The 9,573-nt window shown below is 38.9% G+C and overlaps 1 long non-coding RNA gene across 1 annotated transcript in view; it reads right to left on the bottom strand.

Moving 5' to 3' along the window:
• Positions 1–9,573, bottom strand: part of LOC117797114 — a 264,228-nt gene that overhangs the window by 200,687 nt on the left and 53,968 nt on the right. The window contains exon 2 of the long non-coding RNA XR_004622000.1: positions 2,050–2,090. This is a non-coding gene — a long non-coding RNA (uncharacterized LOC117797114). The remainder of the gene's footprint in view (positions 1–2,049; positions 2,091–9,573) is intronic.

Here is a 9,573-nt window from a genome sequence, read left to right as displayed (position 1 = left end):
CCAATTTTCCCAGAACCATTTATTGAAGAGATTGTCTTTTTTCCACCGGAAGTTTTTTCCTGCTTTATCAAAGATTAGTTGCCCAAAGAGCCGAGGGTCCATTTCTGGGTTCTCTATTCTGATGTTTAAAACCTTTTAAGTAAATTCAACTTTACCTATTAGGTTTTCTACTTTCAAAAAACTCTAAAGCAAAAACATCACCCAGGTAAGTATTCTTCTAGTAGCTCCATAAGGGAGTAAAATACTGTATTTAGTGTATGTACAAACTCACTAAGCTACAAAGTCAGTTAGTAAAATGCTTCGACACATGTCCTAATAACTGTGGAGATGGCTTCTCACTCAGTCACTAAACCACTTTTTATTCAAATGTTAACAGTCTCAGAGGAGCTCTGGGATATCCACAGGACTTTGATTGTATTTTATCTTTGAAAAAAATTCAATTTGCAGGGCATCCATGAATAGCTCATGTATGCTTCTTAACAATTGTTATAATAATAACATGTTTCCTCTTATTGGGTATTTAGCTCAGGTCTTGTTTACTTGTTTTATAGTTATGAGTGGGGAGACTGTAGAGGTCAATATCACTTGTAAACCCAAAGAACAGATGCACATTGCTTGAGGAACACGACTGCAAGCCAAACTTGGCCTGCTTAATCAAGTATGTAGTAAAAAGCTGGTAACTAGCCTGCAAAAGAGTCAAATTAAATTATGAATACTGTCTCTTCCACACTGCTTGATTGTTAGAGTGTGGTGTGGAGGGAGGTGTGTGGGCTTTGGATTTAGGAAATTCTTAGCTTAAAAGTAGGCAAATCAGCCTTGATGAGCCTCAATGTTTTTAACTGTTCAATGGGGATACAAATACCTTGTCCGTGGCTTGTTTTCAATGAATTAAATGAGATAGTAGATGTACAATGCTTGGCGTACCAAACTTTCCTGAAAACTATCAGTGAATCTTATTACCTTTTTAACCCAGTCATTCAAAATAAAGCAGAGGCTTGATTTTTGGTTGTATATTCCTGCCTATCATTGTAATCTGGGAAGCTAAGCAACTTCATAAAATACTAACTACCCCCAAAACTTATGCCATAAAATTTGGATTTATTTTATGTAAGATTCCTTTACGTAGTCAAGCATGAAATTGACAAGTGCTTTGATGGCATTTTTCCATTTAATTCCTCAGACACAGAAACCAAAATGATTCACAACCATATTATGTTAATGATCACAGTTTCAAAATGCCCCAGAACCATAATAAATAACTTATGACATCCATAACCATTCTGTGACTCATTGTTCAAAACCAAAGGACTTCCATGACATTTATATACTCTGTTAAGCCACCCATATCTGTGTAAAATTTTTAAAAAAGGCATTAGCAGGTATGTTTTATACTAATCAGAGCAAGGCTATTCAAGCTTATGACCCAAAACATGTTGAAAGTCTCAGTTCTTAGCACACGCTGTCCTTCAATTATGGAGAAACCTGCCTATTACTGCACATTAATTAAGTATAAAATTATGAACTCTCTCTATATTTCTGTGTCCTGACACTGCAAATGGCATTAGTTGAAATATTATTTTTATATGCTTTAACAACTTAATACATTAAAGGGTGGCATAAATGTCTCTTGACTATCTTTTTTTTCCTGATAGACGCTGCCATTTAATTGCATTCAGAGGTTTATGAACTAAAATCATGTGACTCTTTAACCTTCTGAGGCTTGCAGTGTAAGCATCCAAGAGGAGAAAATGCACCTTAGGCTTTTAGGGAGGATGGAGAGTATACAGCCTTCATCAGAGTCCTCTTTGTTAAGGAGAGAGAGTCATAGTAAGGGCAGGAATTGTTTTCCAATGAGATGGTTCTAGGCTCTTAGTTCTCAAAGTTACCTGGTCTTTTGAATTCATTATTAAAACACAAGGAAGCCCAGGAGGGCTAACGCCATAATCTGTTTTCAGACCACAACCTGAGTCAGCATTTGAGCACCAGGCCTAGACAGAAGAGGGCATTACTACGGAAAAGTGGGAGTAAGACAAAAATATTCCTACTGACCTTCTCGAATCTGCTTGTTTGAATTTGTTCCGATTGTACCCCTGTGAGATAACAGACAAGAAAATAATTCAGTTTATAGATGATTATAGGGCTTCCCCTCCTCCTGAGAAACTTAAGTTGAATGAAAATAATGTTAACATTGTGATATTATAAAAACTATAACTAATTTTAAATGTATCTTGAATGTTGGAAAACATTACAGATCATTAACCCATGGAGGTATTGGTATATTAGCTAACATAAATTTGACTAGAGTGCTACTCTCCTGCTAAAGTTCTTGGGAGAAATCTCAACCATCTGATAATAATAACCTACCTCTCACAGAAGTGTCTTCTAGAAAAGTGAGAAACATTGCAAACTAAAAACAATGGACTACCTGATAATGGCAAGTTGAAATTAAAGGCTAATGTCAGGTTACAGAAGATATGAACAATAATGTTATAGAAGCATAAAACAAATGTCAGTTTAAGGGGACAAAATATAGCGACGAAAGGACTCTGCTGGCTCATACCAGAAGAAAAGAAGCGATGCCCAGAGATGTTGTCTGAGACTGTGGGGTGAACTGAGATTTTCACAGGGCACATGCTTCCTTGCCATTGAATAAAGAGAAAGTTCTCATGGCTATAAGTCAGTGTAAATGCAATTTATAAAATAAAATCTGTATGTTTAATTAGCATCATGCTCATAGTAGAACTTCAAAATGGCAAACTAAGTTTATAGGCATTTTGGCATGTTTGTATACTGACATCTTGAAAATTGGCCTTAATTATGCCTCTAAGTTGAGCAGGGTAAGGAGGAAGCTAAGGAAATGTGGATAAGGCAGTTGACAAGAACCCACTCCCAAATTAGAAACTACTGAACTCCAGTGTCTACTAAAACACCCATCCCCAAACATCAGTATAAGCCTAGCTACCTGCTAACAATCAGCTAGAGAGCTTGTCAATTAAAATTTCTCACTTATCCAGTCTAATGACAGATCAAATAATCTGCTTCTTTGCAAAGTTCCCCAGGACATTCTGACACACAGAAGAACTGGAACCACTAACTAACTCAGCCTTTCCAGAAGTGACTGCCCAGAGCCCCCTCTAGCTGTAGGGAGGTCTCTGCAGCTCTCTGGCTGGTTTTCCACACTTAACAGCAAGGGACTCTTGTTATTCCTCAACCTGCCACACTGGGATGGAGAAGGGACTGCAAAGCACAGATTCAAAGGCCCCCCAGAATTTGCCCCAGAACCTCCTCATCCATTAAAAACAGCAGAGAATGTTTCATTGATCTGGTATCTTCCATTTCCTTGTCCCTGAAGAAGTAGGGAAATCAAGTCTATGGCGGTGTGCTTTTTGTAATTTGCTCATGTGTTTGAAGGCTTTCTGCTCCTACTTAGAGTTGCATTAAATTCATTGGTTGTGAAAAGAAGGAAAAAAAGGACGGGGAGAGATTTATTTTCAAAGATGCGCCAGGGTTTAGTTAGAGGAGAATGATGATTATGAATAAAGAAGGTCCTAAAACTCTTTGTTCTTGGCAATAAGATAGGATACCATAATGATGGTCTTTCTTTTCAGAGCCTTCAGTAAGTTGACTGAAGAAATTCACGTGTGAGACTTCCACCCTGCACGCTGTCTTAACGTTGATAACTTAAATAGCTGATTTGATTGGCGAAGCATGCATTTCCCCCACAGGATTGTTCAAACTCAATTTTAGTCTTCTTTCAAAGGTTTGAGTTTCATTATGTTTAAGAAATGACTTACATATAGAAACATATTACATGACTAATGTCAACGTGGCCAGGGTAGAAAGTTAAGTAGAAGCTATTAGATTAAGAATAATCAGTAATAACATTATTAAAGGAATTGATGTTTGAAATAAGAAAGTGCCTCTTATAGGATTCTCAATGGGAAAAGAAGAGGTGAGAAACTAGAAAGAGTGAGAAATTATGAGGTGAATGAAAACAGACTCTGTTATTTCTGGTCTAATAATGATTGTTTTTTTTTTCTGTTCTAGCAATTTATTTGGAAAAAAAATAAATGAAAGAATGTTCTAGTTAATCATCATCATCACCATCATCATCACAAATAGCTTTAAATCTTGGAGGCTTAAAAAAAAGATTTATTTCTCTCTCATGCCACGTGTCCATTGTGGGTAAGCTGAGCCTCCCTTCAGTACTGCTCTTACTCAGGACAATAGAACATTTACTGTAGAGAATGTTGCTGGTAATTATAAGAGAGAAAAAGAGAGGGCACAGCAAATTGTGCACTAAGTAAGAGTTTCCAACCTGAAATGATAGAATTCAGCTTATGTTTCACTCATCAAAGCAACTTCAAGTTGGCCAGGAAGTATAATGTGAACCGTGTGTCCGAAAGAGAGGAAAATAAAATATTCAGTGAACAGCAGTAATCACTTTAATAGTCTGCCCTCTGGTCACTAAATATTTGAGTTCCTCTCCCTCTGAAACATATACTGACTCACTTCCCAAGTAAAGTCTCATCAAGTCACAGCTCTATTTCAATGTCCATGATCTCCCAGGGATGCTAAGTGTCCTGCCATGTCTTCTCCTTGTCTGGAGATCTATGCACAGACAAGTCATCAATCAGCACCAAACCCCCAACTGCCAACCCCATATGCAATGGTAGTATAGGGACAGATCGCTATTATCACCAGGAAAGGTAATAAATGGGAAACAGTGNCCCCCCCCGCCCTAAGAGGAAACGACCCTTAAAAGGATTTTACACCACGCTGGAAGGAGCCCCCCCACCCTTTCCCACATGATAGACTGATGACAAAAACCTGATAGGATGACAGGCATAGGGAGAGTTAATCAGATTAAAAAAGCCCACCAACAAGCCCATATAAACCTCTAGACTTAGAAACTCTGGTGGCAACCCCTTAGGGTCCCCTTCCTGTTTGGGAGCTTTGTACTATCTGTACTTTACTCTCAATAAACTTTGCTTTGCTGGCCACCACTCTTTGGCTGGTCTGCCTCTTTATTTTTCGAAGCGGCGTTATCAGGAACCACGGCACCGAAGGAAAAGAAATCCTGTGACAGTGCTAGAAATGTCACGGGGACCCTTAGGCTGGAAGAGCGGGGAGTGTTGTTTAGACTGTAATTCTGGTTCCTAGAAGGGTCCCCTGCTCTGCCTAACTTTTCTCCACTGGCACGTGGCTATTCTTCTGATTGTTTATTTTTTAATTATCCTTCTCAGTCACATCTGAATTGGAAGTGAGACTGTGATGCTATGTCCTCACTGGAGGCTGAGCAACTTCCTCAGTGGGCTGCCCAGCTTCCCAGAAAGTTAGGACCAAGGGTCATTTTAATTCTTGGACAGGCACAGATTATTTCATCCATGCTCATGATTTCTCCCACAGTACACTCTCTTAAAATCCTAGCAGTTTTTAAAATGTTTGCTTCAGTCAGTTACATGTGCCAACAGCCACATTCAGAATTCTTCCTAGGCGTATTTCTTAGATTTACAATATTTGCTTCCTGCCCCATGCTTTCTCTGTCTCAACTTAATTACAAGCCTTGGGCCAATCAGGCTGAGGTGGGAGATACATACCTTTAATCTCTTTTCCCTGAGCTATTTCATTCAATTGAAAGGATTTACTGTGTGCTACCTTAATCCATTCAAAGGCTTTTAATAATGGGAATAAACAGCTTTAGCCTTGATTGGATCCTTGCCTCAAGGCTAAGTTTTGATCTGATTTTGCTGCTCAAAGGAATTTTTTTCAACCCATGTCCCTGAATTTGTAGGTTCTGTTTTGTTTTGTCACAGCTCTCCATTGAGTATTATTAATGATCAAGGAAATATTAAGAGTTATTCCAAAGAACACCTTGGATTCCAGCCATAGAACTCCCTACCCATTTTGCACAGTAGGAGGCAACTTCCTGTTACAAGTAAGGATCAATCTCTGCTCATTTGTTCAGTAGTAAGAAGAGTTTAAAATGGCCAGAAAGCAGTCTTAGCTTCCACATCAATGGGACTATGGCTTTATCTCTTGTGGGAGGTTTTCTCTCTTGGGATTAGTACCCCTAAAACTTTCATGTCCAAGGTTGTGGGACAGGAAGCAAACATTTTCTGAATTCCTCAGTCAGAACAATGCTGCATGGAGTAGCACAATGGGGAATTCTTTAAAGGGGTCAAGATGCTAGTAGAAGCCCTGTAGACAAGAAAACAAATCTCTGTGATATGTACCTATTCCCACGAGGACAAATTGCTGCCCTTCCGTAATGGAAGGAAGCCAGTGTAATTAATTTGCCCCCAGAGGGCTAGATAGTAACCAGCCTCTCCAGATCACTCCAAAGAAGGTGCCATGCTGATGGCTCAGTGTTGACATCTGCTGTTGGTGCACTCAGCACCATCAATGGCTGTATCCATATCAGCCACGAAGAGGAGAATTTTATGTTGTTGAGCCTATTTATAGCCTTCATTGAGCATCATTGCTCTGGCTAGAGAGAAAGAGGTTACGAGATATCTACAAAATGAGTTTCCTTCGTCATCTGACTATTGGGATCCTCTACAGTGGATTTCCCTTAATAGGCATTAATATAACACACAGATGTCTTATATACTATGTGCCCATTCCAAGAGACACACTCAATACCCAGTTGAAAGACTGATCACCTTGTCACCAATCTGATCCTTTTCAACTGGCCATATCATTATCTAACATTCATTATTTGGTGTAAATTCGTACCTCAAAATATTTCTCCTACAAAACAATGCAGACAGCCAGATAGATGCCCCAACTTATTCCTATCAGGAAAATTTCATTTCACCGCCATCTGTCAAGGGTATTTTTGAATGAGCTATGATATAATACATCACTTCCACCTAATAATTTATGCAAATCCACCAAAACAAACAAACAAACAACCCTACCCAGCTCTGCCTCAATTATTTTCTTCTTCAGAAAACTAGTCAAACTGAGGAATTTTCCACCAAGTTTCAGATGTGAGCTGAGGAAAAGACCACAAAGCAGCAGGAGGAGGACTGGGAGAGCTGCACATGCAATTTTCGCTTCTTTCCTGGACTCGCTTGGGAGTGTCTCATGTAAAGCTTTTCTGTTTAGTAATGGAATGCTGAAGTTTGTGCTCAGACTTATGACTTGCTGGGGCAGATAATAATCAGCAGGGAACCTAGTAGATATTGCTTGATCTAAATCATCCACCAAGAATCCAACATGGTGGACAGAAATCCACCAGGATCATCACAGTGGTAATTCACAACCTTTCACCCACTTCCTAGCATTGTGCCAGTTCATGAACCCAGAGTCTATTGATCATAGGAGAAACAGGTCTCCCTTAGAGGAGGGATCCCACAACACACCTCAAATATATGCCTTACATTTTCTTCTATCCCTTCACTAGAGAGACAATAGACATTTACCAGGGTAACTGCAAACTGGGAAGTAGTAAATACCCAGATTTGCCAAGAGTTTCTCGACACTGCTTTGAGTTTACATTAATCCCTGATGATCAATGCATCACCAACGTCCACCAGTTGTAAGGGGTGGGAAGATACTGGTTACTTTGGAAGTCAGGTGGCAAGTGCAGTTTGGGGCAGAAGCCATCATACAGTGGGTTCTGCAAGCCCGAGGAAACACTGTATTATTGTTCTTTCCAGGTTCAGAATGGAGTTGGAAGAGATACACTTCAGCACCTGGCGGAATTCCCCCATTGTCTCCTTATCACATAGAGGAAGGGCAATCTTTGAAGCAATGGAAGCTTTTATGACTCCNCGCCATCATACAGTGGGTTCTGCAAGCCCGAGGAAACACTGTATTGTTCTTTCCAGGTTCAGAATGGAGTTGGAAGAGATACACTTCAGCACCTGGCAGAATTCCCCCATTGTCTCCTTATCACATAGAGGAAGGGCAATCTTTGAAGCAATGGAAGCTTTTATGACTCCAGGGAAAAGGGAGAAGAGGAAGAATTCGTTTCCTCAGAAACCATGAACTAGGGGCCAGAGCAGGGAGAGAACAAAGCATGGAGGGAGCAGTTTTCCTGCCCTCTGGACTTTTGCAGGGGTGCCTCCGATTGTGCACGCCAACCAGAGCTAGCCAGTAATGGAACCTGGTTTACGCTTATCTCTGGGGGCACAGAAGAAGGTAAAGANAGTCTTATAGTGCTTATCTCTGGGGGCACAGAAGAAGGTAAAGAATGACAGAAAATGGACAGGGCTGGAAAAAGAAAATAAACAGCCAAACTACCATGGGTATTTATTCCTGTCGTTGAAAAAAAAAGTGAGAACAGAATTTTCTTGAACAGGTGTTTTATTGGAGAAAGAAAGACACATTAAATATGTGTTGTGAATGTTGATAATTAATATGGGGTTTCTTGAAAGAGGAAGAAGAGGATTTATTTTTTAAAACAAACTTAACATTAATTAAACAGAAATAAACCAAGTTTGTATTTTGTTAGAGATTATACAGTTTGAGGTTAGAGCATACAAAAGGTATTCTTGGATCAAGTAAAAATCCATAAAATCCATAAAAATATGGATCGTCATTGAACAGAGAGCTTTTGCTTTCTTCTGATTTTATTCTTAGAAATTTACTGAACACAATGAAAACTGTTACAATATATGTCAGATGTATGTGTAGCATATCTTCTTTTTAAACAGGTTTATCCATTCATCAGGCCTGTAGACAGTGCATCTTGTGTGAGTGCTTGTGTGTTTATGCAAGTTTTATTTAATCATTCTGGATTTTGCACTATGATCTGGGAACTAAATTTTAGAAAATGTCCTCTGTCTCTTATTTCTCCTTATTTGCCTTGTGAAGTTTTAAAACCACTTCTGATTTATTTTAAACAGCTTATAGAAACCCGCCCACAATTCTACTTTGGCCAAAGTTTTAAAATCTAATGATACAGTGATTTTTGCTTGGGTATAGTTTTTTGCTCTCTTTGGTTGGACTTAGCTAGTAACTTTTAAATTAAATCTTTCTTGGTCTAGTCTGTTATAAAACAGAATAGGGAATACCCCACGGAGAGATNAATACCCCAAGGAGAGATTCTTGCTTTTTATCAAACGGAGGGGCTACTTCTAGTTTATTTAATTTGCTTATTTTTTAAAATTATGGCTGACTGTTCTTTCTCTATTAAAGCTCTCTTTTATTTTCTATTTCAGTTGTGTAAGAACAAGCTTGGGACAAGAAAATTCTTCTAATGAAACAGCCGTTCCCTTTTATATCCATACCCCCTAGCATATGCTCTTCCTCTAGTGTTCAGATTCGTAAAAGTTAAAGGACTGGGAAGTGTGGTTTCTCAGCACATACAGTATAAGAACAGGATTGTTAATAAACACTTCTGTGTCTATAAAACCACCGCCAAAATTAAGTGAGTGTAGTATAAATCATAGAGAGGTGCTCTTTACATTTTTGTGATTTACAAGGCAGGGAAAGAAGATCATGGCAATGTTTTAGTCAAATGTAATCTCTGGGATTCTAAATCAAATTAAAAATAAGTGTGCTTCTGGCCAGGAAAACCTTTATATTTATCCTGTCATGGGAGTCCACATTCAAGTTGTG

Source organism: Ailuropoda melanoleuca, chromosome 18, assembly GCF_002007445.2.
Source record: "Ailuropoda melanoleuca isolate Jingjing chromosome 18, ASM200744v2, whole genome shotgun sequence".
Classification (NCBI taxonomy): domain Eukaryota; kingdom Metazoa; phylum Chordata; class Mammalia; order Carnivora; family Ursidae; genus Ailuropoda; species Ailuropoda melanoleuca.
Note: the sequence above shows the minus strand (reverse complement) of the source record. Positions and strands in the feature narration are given on the sequence as shown.